Source organism: Cebus imitator, unplaced genomic scaffold (assembly GCF_001604975.1).
Source record: "Cebus imitator isolate Cc_AM_T3 unplaced genomic scaffold, Cebus_imitator-1.0 Scaffold179, whole genome shotgun sequence".
Taxonomy (NCBI): domain Eukaryota; kingdom Metazoa; phylum Chordata; class Mammalia; order Primates; family Cebidae; genus Cebus; species Cebus imitator.
In genome coordinates, this window is record NW_016107494.1 from 2,369,740 (window position 1) to 2,377,146 (window position 7,407).

At 47.8% G+C, this 7,407-nt stretch overlaps 2 pseudogenes across 1 annotated transcript; one reads left to right on the forward strand and one right to left on the reverse strand.

Moving 5' to 3' along the window:
• Positions 1-3,229: 3,229 nt before the first annotated feature.
• Positions 3,230-5,312, reverse strand: LOC108315774 (annotated as a pseudogene). Its single transcript, XR_001830069.2, has 2 exons — positions 5,075-5,312; positions 3,230-4,856 (listed from the first exon to the last, which is right to left on the reverse strand). The product of XR_001830069.2 is annotated as a vasodilator-stimulated phosphoprotein-like (transcript).
• Positions 5,311-6,922, forward strand: LOC108315875 (annotated as a pseudogene).
• The last annotated feature ends 485 nt before the right edge of the window (positions 6,923-7,407 follow it).

Sequence of the window (7,407 nt, forward strand, 5' to 3'; positions counted from 1 at the left end):
AAAAATACAAAAATTAGCCGGGTGTGGTGGTGCTCGCCTGTAGTCTCAGCTACTCGGGAGGCTGAGGCAGGAGAATCGCTTGAACCTGGGAGGAGAGGGTTGCAGTGAGCTGAGATTGTGCCACTGCACTCCAGCCTGATTGGCAGACCGAGACTCTATCTCAAAAAAAGGAATGAAACTCAGTACCTACTCTTAAGGAATTTACACTACAGTGGGAAAATGAGACATATATCCAAGATAACTACAACATAAGCTAAAAGTAGTAAATGATGAACAGTCCAGATAAGAAAATTGAGATGAATGAAGACGTTATCTCTAAAGTGGCAGCAGAAAGGCTTCATGGAGGAAATAACACATGACCTGGAATTTAATACCTATACATCCAGACTAATATCAGACTATAGATTCATTGATACTATATCTAATGTAATACCTAGGAACATTATTCTGCAATGTATTGAATTTTCTAGAACTGCTTTTTCTTGAGTAACTGTAGCCATTTGTTTTTTTTTTCTTTCTCCTGCGTAACAGTGTATAAATCTCTACCTGTATTTCTCTTATTGATTATTCCATTGAGCATGACTTGAAATAAGCTTAAAGACCATCAAAAAAAAATTTTTTTTGAGACAGGGTGTCACTTTGTCACCCAGGCTGATGTGCTGTGGCGTAATCTCTGCTCACTGCAGTCTTGACCTCCTGGGTTCAAGTGATTCTCCCACCTCAGCCTCCTTAGTAGCTGGGACCACAGGCACGTGCCACCACACCTGACTAATTTTTGTATTTTTTGTGGTCACTGGTTTTCACCATGTTGCCCAGGCTGGTCTCCTAACTCTTGGGCTCAAGGGACCCGCCTGCCTCGGCCTCCCAAAGTATTAGGATTACAGGCATTAACCACCACGTCCAGACAGTTTTTCAAATTCTTTTTTTTTTTTCTTTTTTTTTTTTCAGACAAAGTCTTGCTCTGTAGCCCAGGCTGGAGTGCAGTGGCACGATATCTTAGCTCACTGTAACCTCCGCCTCCCGGCTTCAAGTGATCCTCCTGCCTCAGCTTCCTGAGTAGCTCAGACTACAGGTGCGTGCCACCATGCCCAGCTAATTTATATATTTTGAGTAGAGATGGGGTTTCACAACATGTTGGCCTGGATGGTCTCAGTCTCCTGACCTTGTGAGCCACCCGTCTCAGCCTCCCAAAGTGCTAGGATTACAGTCATGAGCCACTGTGCCCGGCTCAGTTTTTCAAATTCTTATTGCAGAAGTTAAAAAGGGAAGAAAAAGAAGTTTTTCAGATTCTTAAAAGCAGAATACTTTTTCTCAAAGGAAATTGTAGATGTCTCCCCAATACAGAAAATAGAGCGGTTCTGCCCTAGTTGAAATTGGGGCAGGAAGCCATGGCCCTGATCATTTAGTCTTAAGGTGCCTCTGCAGAATAATCTGAAAATCACTACCCATTCCCATTCAATGTTTACTTACCTGCAAAATCATCAACCTGCCCATGTTTGAGCACCTGTGTTGATAGACATTATAATATATGCAAAAGTAAGTAATATATACACATAGGTGAATTAAGTTGTTATTATGGACTATAGGTCATCTGTACTGAAATCAAAAGACCCAAAATTGCTTAGTTCTCCCATTTATTACCCATCTTTCCGACTTTTTTTGAGTCTTATTTCCCATACTTCAAAAGATGGAAATAAAACATCAGAAAAACTCAAAATGAGGGATATTTTCCAAAATAACTGGCCAGTAATCATCAAAAATGCCAACATCATGAAGGAGAAGAAAAATGGCCAGGCAAGGTGGCTCACACCTGTAATCCCAGCACTTTGGGAGGCTGAGGCAGGCGGATGTTGGCCAGGCTAGTCTGAGGTCAGTTGTTCAAGACCAGCCTGGCTAACATGGCGAAACCCCTTCTCTACTAAAAATACAAAAAGTAGCAGGGCATGGTGGTGCATGCCTGTAATCCCAGCTACTTGGGAGGCTGAGGCAGGAGTTCAAGACTAGCCTGGCCAATGTATCGAAATCCTGTCTCTACGAAAAATACAAAAATTAGCCTGGCATGGTGGTGGGCATCTGTAGTCCCAGCTACTCAGGAGGCTGAGGCAGGCGAATTGCTCGAACCCAAGAGGCAGAGGTTGCAGTGAGCCAAGATCTCACCACTGCATTCCAGCCTGGGCGACAGAGCGAGACTCTGTCTCAAAAAAAAAAAGAAGGAAAACTCGAGGAACTCTAGCAGACTGAAGACTAAAGAGTCATGACAACTGAATGCAACCTAGACTTGAAACTTGTTTTTCTATTGGAACAATGATCAGAATTTGAATAATGTATGTAAATTAGCTAATGGTGTTATATTAATGTTAATTCCCGATTTTGAAAATAATGTGATGGTTATGTAAAAGATTATATTTGGCGGGCGCGGTGGCTCACGCCTGTAATCCCAGCACTTTGGGAGGCCGAGGTGGGTGGATCACGAGGTCAAGAGATCGAGACCATCCTGGTCAACATGGTGAAACCCNGTCTCTACTAAAAATACAAAAAATTAGCTGGGCATGGTGGCGCGTGCCTGTAATCCCAGCTACTCAGAAGGCTGAGGCAGGAGAATTGCCTGAACCCAGGAGGCGGAGGTTGCGGTGAGCCGAGATCGCGCCATTGCACTCCAGCCTGGGTAACAAAAGTTACCGTCTCAAAAAAAAAAAAGATTATGTTTGTTATTAGAAAACACACATCATGGTAAAAAGAAATTTGAAGAGAAAATAATGAAAATATACATTGGTATATTTAGGAGTAAACGACAACAACTTTCAAACAGGCCAGGAAAAAAACTTTTTTTTTTTTTTTTCATTTATAAAAACTGGCAGATTTATTCCGCAGGGGCCATTTTCAAGAAGCTAAAGGTGAAGGTGGGAAAGGAGAAGTTCCCTCCCCTTTTCCTTTGTGCCTCATCTTATTTTCTCCAAGGGGTAAAAAAATGGCCTGGACCCCAAAACCTACCCAAATAAAAAATCGAAAAACTGAGGTTCCAAGACGTTACAGCATCTTAATTCCTCATAGAAAAGGGGGAGGAGCCAGAGGGAAGAGGAGTCCCTGGGGTGGGGGGAGGCACCCCTAGCCTGGTGAGACATCCCCTCCCCTTAAATAGCTGCCCCAAATGGGGCAAGGCTGGGGCCAAAGCATTTAAAAACTCCCACACCCCATTTTATCAAAACCAAAGAGGAAAAAAAAATTTCCCTTTTCCCCCAAAACCCAAAAATATATATTTTTTTTCTTAAAAAAACAAAACTTTGAAGGCAACAAGCGTTAAAGTGAATCTAGAACAAGGGAATGTGAAATTCCCTCATTCCTCCCCCTTCCTGTGGGGTTCATTGGTGCATCCCCAGCAGAGGGACGGGCCCCAAGGGGATGGCAGAGGGGAAGGACCAAAGGAAGAAAAGGGCGGGGCCTCCCCAGCCAATCAGCAGCCAGTGAGGGTGTGGGCAGGGCCGCGAGGGAAGCCACGCCCCCCTGGAGGTTCCCCAGTGGTATGAGGAGTGGGAACAATGCATTGCTGTGTAGTCTTCAGCCAATTCCAAATCAAGTAGAGGCCCGGAAAGCAGGGTGACAGGTGGGGTGTGCGGAAAGGAGAAGCGGGTCTTCTGGGTCCCTGTAGTCAGGGAGAATCACACTTCCTCAGCTCCTGGACAAAGGCTTCAATGATTTCCTCTTTCACTTTCTGCAATTCCTTCTTCACCTCTTCCAGAAGCTCCTGTTTCACCCTCTCTAGGTCTGAGTCATCGCTGGAGCTGGGCGTGCAGGGGTGGGTCTCAGAAGTGGTCACCGAAGAAGACGACTTCATCCTTGGCAAGGTTGTGCTGTTCTTTTGCCAGGCTCTCCGCACAGATTCACTCTGGGCCGGGACTCTGGCCTCTGGCTCCTCATTGGCAGATTCATCCTTGGGGTTTTTCTCCCCAACCTGTGTGGCTTTCCTTCTCCAGGACAGCACGGCGTTCATCTCTTCCATAAGCCCCCCCACCTCCGCTTCGATCACTCTCAGTTTTGGGGGCCACGGGCCCCCCCTGAGGATTCCGCCTCTTTGCTGACTTTCCTGAGTTTGGCTCCAGCAATAGCTGCGGCCAGGCCTGGGGCCCTGTGCTGCCGGGAGAGGGGATGCAGGGGCTGGTCCTCCCCCGGCTCCGTGTGCTGCAGCTGGGACTCCCGAGGGGGGCAAACCTGGGGGTGGGGGAGGACATGGAGGAGGGGAAGGTCCTGGTGGTGGGGGTGGACCCCCAGCAGAGGGAGTAGGTGGGCCTCCTGCATTGGAGACACGGCGCTTTAGGTGCTCCGACGGGCAGGGCTGCTGCCTTTTCTGCTGCTCCACCTCCTCCAGGGAGGGACCATTGGGGACCTACCAGGCAGGAGGTGCTGGGGGTGGAGGGGGCCCACCTCCTTCCAACGCCTCCAGGGCACTGGCCATGCCCTCGGCAAACTGGGCGGCATCCTCCTTGCTGCTGAAGTTGAGGCCCCAGACCTGCGGGCATCGCGCCACTGATGGAAATTGGCGGTGGCTTGATTATACTTGACGCCCCGGACAATGGCACAGTTGATGACCACCTGCTGGTTGGGCTGCATCTTCTGGTCCACCAAGCGGAAGGAATTGGCCGTGGGGTTGTGGTAGATCTGGAGGCGGCCGCAGGCCTGGGGACCCATGCCAGCACGGACCCATTGATTGTTGCAGTCATCATAAACCATCACAGTGGCCGGGCTGGAACAGATGACCGACTCATGGCTGCTAGGCGGGCAGGCGGTGCGCCCACGGGCTGGCTGCTCCCAGGGCGCCCCTGGCCGGAGGTTCAGGGGTTCAGGTCTGGCTCCAGGCTCGGCTCAAGCTCCCTCCAAGCTCCCCCAGAGTCCCGCCCCATAAAGTCCGGCTTCCTGGGCAGAATGTGGACCGGGCCTGGACGGGTCTCGGGGCACCACTTCCCTCAGGCGGTCTGATGAGAAGTCTCTGCGGCAGAAAGCGGGTGCGGCGTCCCCTCCCCAGCGCGGTCCCCGTGCCTGAGGCGGCTGCACTGTTACTCTTACTACTGTACTTCCTTACATTTCGTTCCAAATGCCAGGAAAAAAATTTGAAAGAGAGGGAAAGGCCGCGGGGGCGCTGCCAAGCGGCAGCTTGAGGGCGGGGTGCTGGGGGAGGGTAACGGAGCGGGCGCCGCTCCTTGTTGGGTCTGAAGGGCTGCTGCAGGCGCCCACAGAGCGGGCGGGCGTGCTGGGCCGTAGGCAGCAGCCTGGGGTCTGCCTCTCTGCGAGCGGCCCCTGGGCGGCTGTGGCAGCGCCATGAGCGCGGGCACCCCTTACATCGGCAGCAAGATCAGCCTCATCTCCAAGGTAGAGATCCGCTATGAGGGCATCCTCTACACCGACACCGGAAACTCCACGGTAGCCCTCGCCAAAGTTCGATCCTTTGGTACAGAAGACAGACCAACAGATTGTCCAATACCACCTCGAGATGAAGTCTTTGAATACGTTAGATTCCGTGGGAGTGACCTTAAAGACCTCACTGTTTGTGAGCCACCAAAACCGCAATGTTCTTTGCCTCGAGACCCAGCTATCGTTCAGTCCTTACTAGGCTCATCGACTTCTTCATTCCAGTCCATGGGTTCCTATGGGTCTTTCGCCAGGATGCACACATACAGTCAGTTCAGTCCAAGTTCCTTAGCTGGGCAGCAGTTTGGTGCTGTTGTTGCTGGAAGCTCTCTGACATCCTTTGGAACAGAAACATCAAACAGCGGTACCTTACCCCAAAGTAGTGTGGTTGGTTCTGCCTTTACACAGGATACAAGATCCCTAAAAACACAGTTATCTCAGGGTCGTTCAAGCCCTCAGTTAGACCCTTTCAGAAAAAGCCCAACCATGGAACAAGCAGTGCAGACCGCCTCGGCCCACTTACCTGCTCTAGCACCTGCTGGGAGAAGGAGTCCTGTATCAACCAGGCCTTTGCCATCTACCAGCCAAAAAGCAGTAGAGATCAGGAGCACTGGAGAGCTGAAGTACATAAAGTTTCAAGGCCAGAAAATGAGCAACTCAAATGATAACAAGAAACAAGTAGCTCCAGATGCTCCTTCAGCTCCAAGGAGAGGGCGTAGGGGGTCATCCGGGTGGCAGCGGAAGATTTGGTATTCGTGGAGATGGGCCAATGAAATTTGAGAAAGACTTTGACTTTGAAAGTGCAAATGCACAATTCAACAAGGAAGAGATTGACAGAGAGTTTCATAATAAGCTTAAATTAAAAGAAGACAAACTTGAGAAACAGGAGAAGCCTATAAATGGTGAAGATAAAGGAGACTCAGGAGTTGATACTCAAAACAGTGAAGGAAATACTGATGAAGAAGATCCACTTGGACCTAATTGCTATTGACAAAACTAAATACTTCTTTGATAATATTTCTTGTGATGACAATAGAGAATGGAGACCAACCTGGGCTGAAGAAAGAAGATTAAATGCTGAAACATTTGGAATCCCACTTCGTCCAAACTGTGGTCATGGGGGATACAGAGGCAGAGGAGGTCTTGGTTTCCGTGGTGGCAGAGGGCGTGGTGGTGGTGGCAGAGGTGGTACCTTCACTGCCCCTTGAGGATTTCGTGGTGGATTCAGAAGAGGTCGTGGGGGCGGGGAGTTTGCAGATTTTGAATATAGGAAAGACAACAAAGTTGCTGCATAGTCTACAAACAAATCTCTGAAAATAGGTGAATTTCTAGCTCTTCATGGTCCTGAAAATTGATTTCAGTGTTTGCGAAGAATGAAGAAGTGAATTCGCTGTATATTTGTCACCAGCACTGGGTTTTAGTTTTTTGTTTGTTTTTCCGATTTATTTCAAAGATAAAATGCAGTTACTTTTGGGGGTGGAAGGCTTATCTTACAACATGAACATTAAATATATTTGGAATAGCCAAAGCTTAAGTAATTTCTTATGCATAGTTAAACTAAAGCAGTACTTCAGTGGAACTTACAAGTATTTTTTCATCACCGAAAGATTTTTTTTATCACTAAATTGTATTTGGCAATTGCAAGTTGTCTGCAGATAGGGCTGTGATACTGTGTTTTGAGCCACAGAAGGTTGTGTATGTGTGTGTGTGTGTGTGTGTATGTGTGCCTGTGTGTGTCTTTTTCCTCCTTTCTTTTGGGGAATCCTGTAATATGAGGTACTTATTTTGTCAGTTAATTAGGGTGCTGGATGGAAGAGAATTTTGTCAGTCAACTATGTACACACAGTAAATACTGTTTCGTAGGCAAAGGTAAGTTTTTTATATAGTTGTAAAATTCCATTATATTCCATTGCCAAGTAAACATTAAGAACTTTGTATAGCTGTATAAAAACAACTAATTTTTTAATTTTTTAAAGAATAAACCTTTTAAAGTCAGCCAAAAAAAAA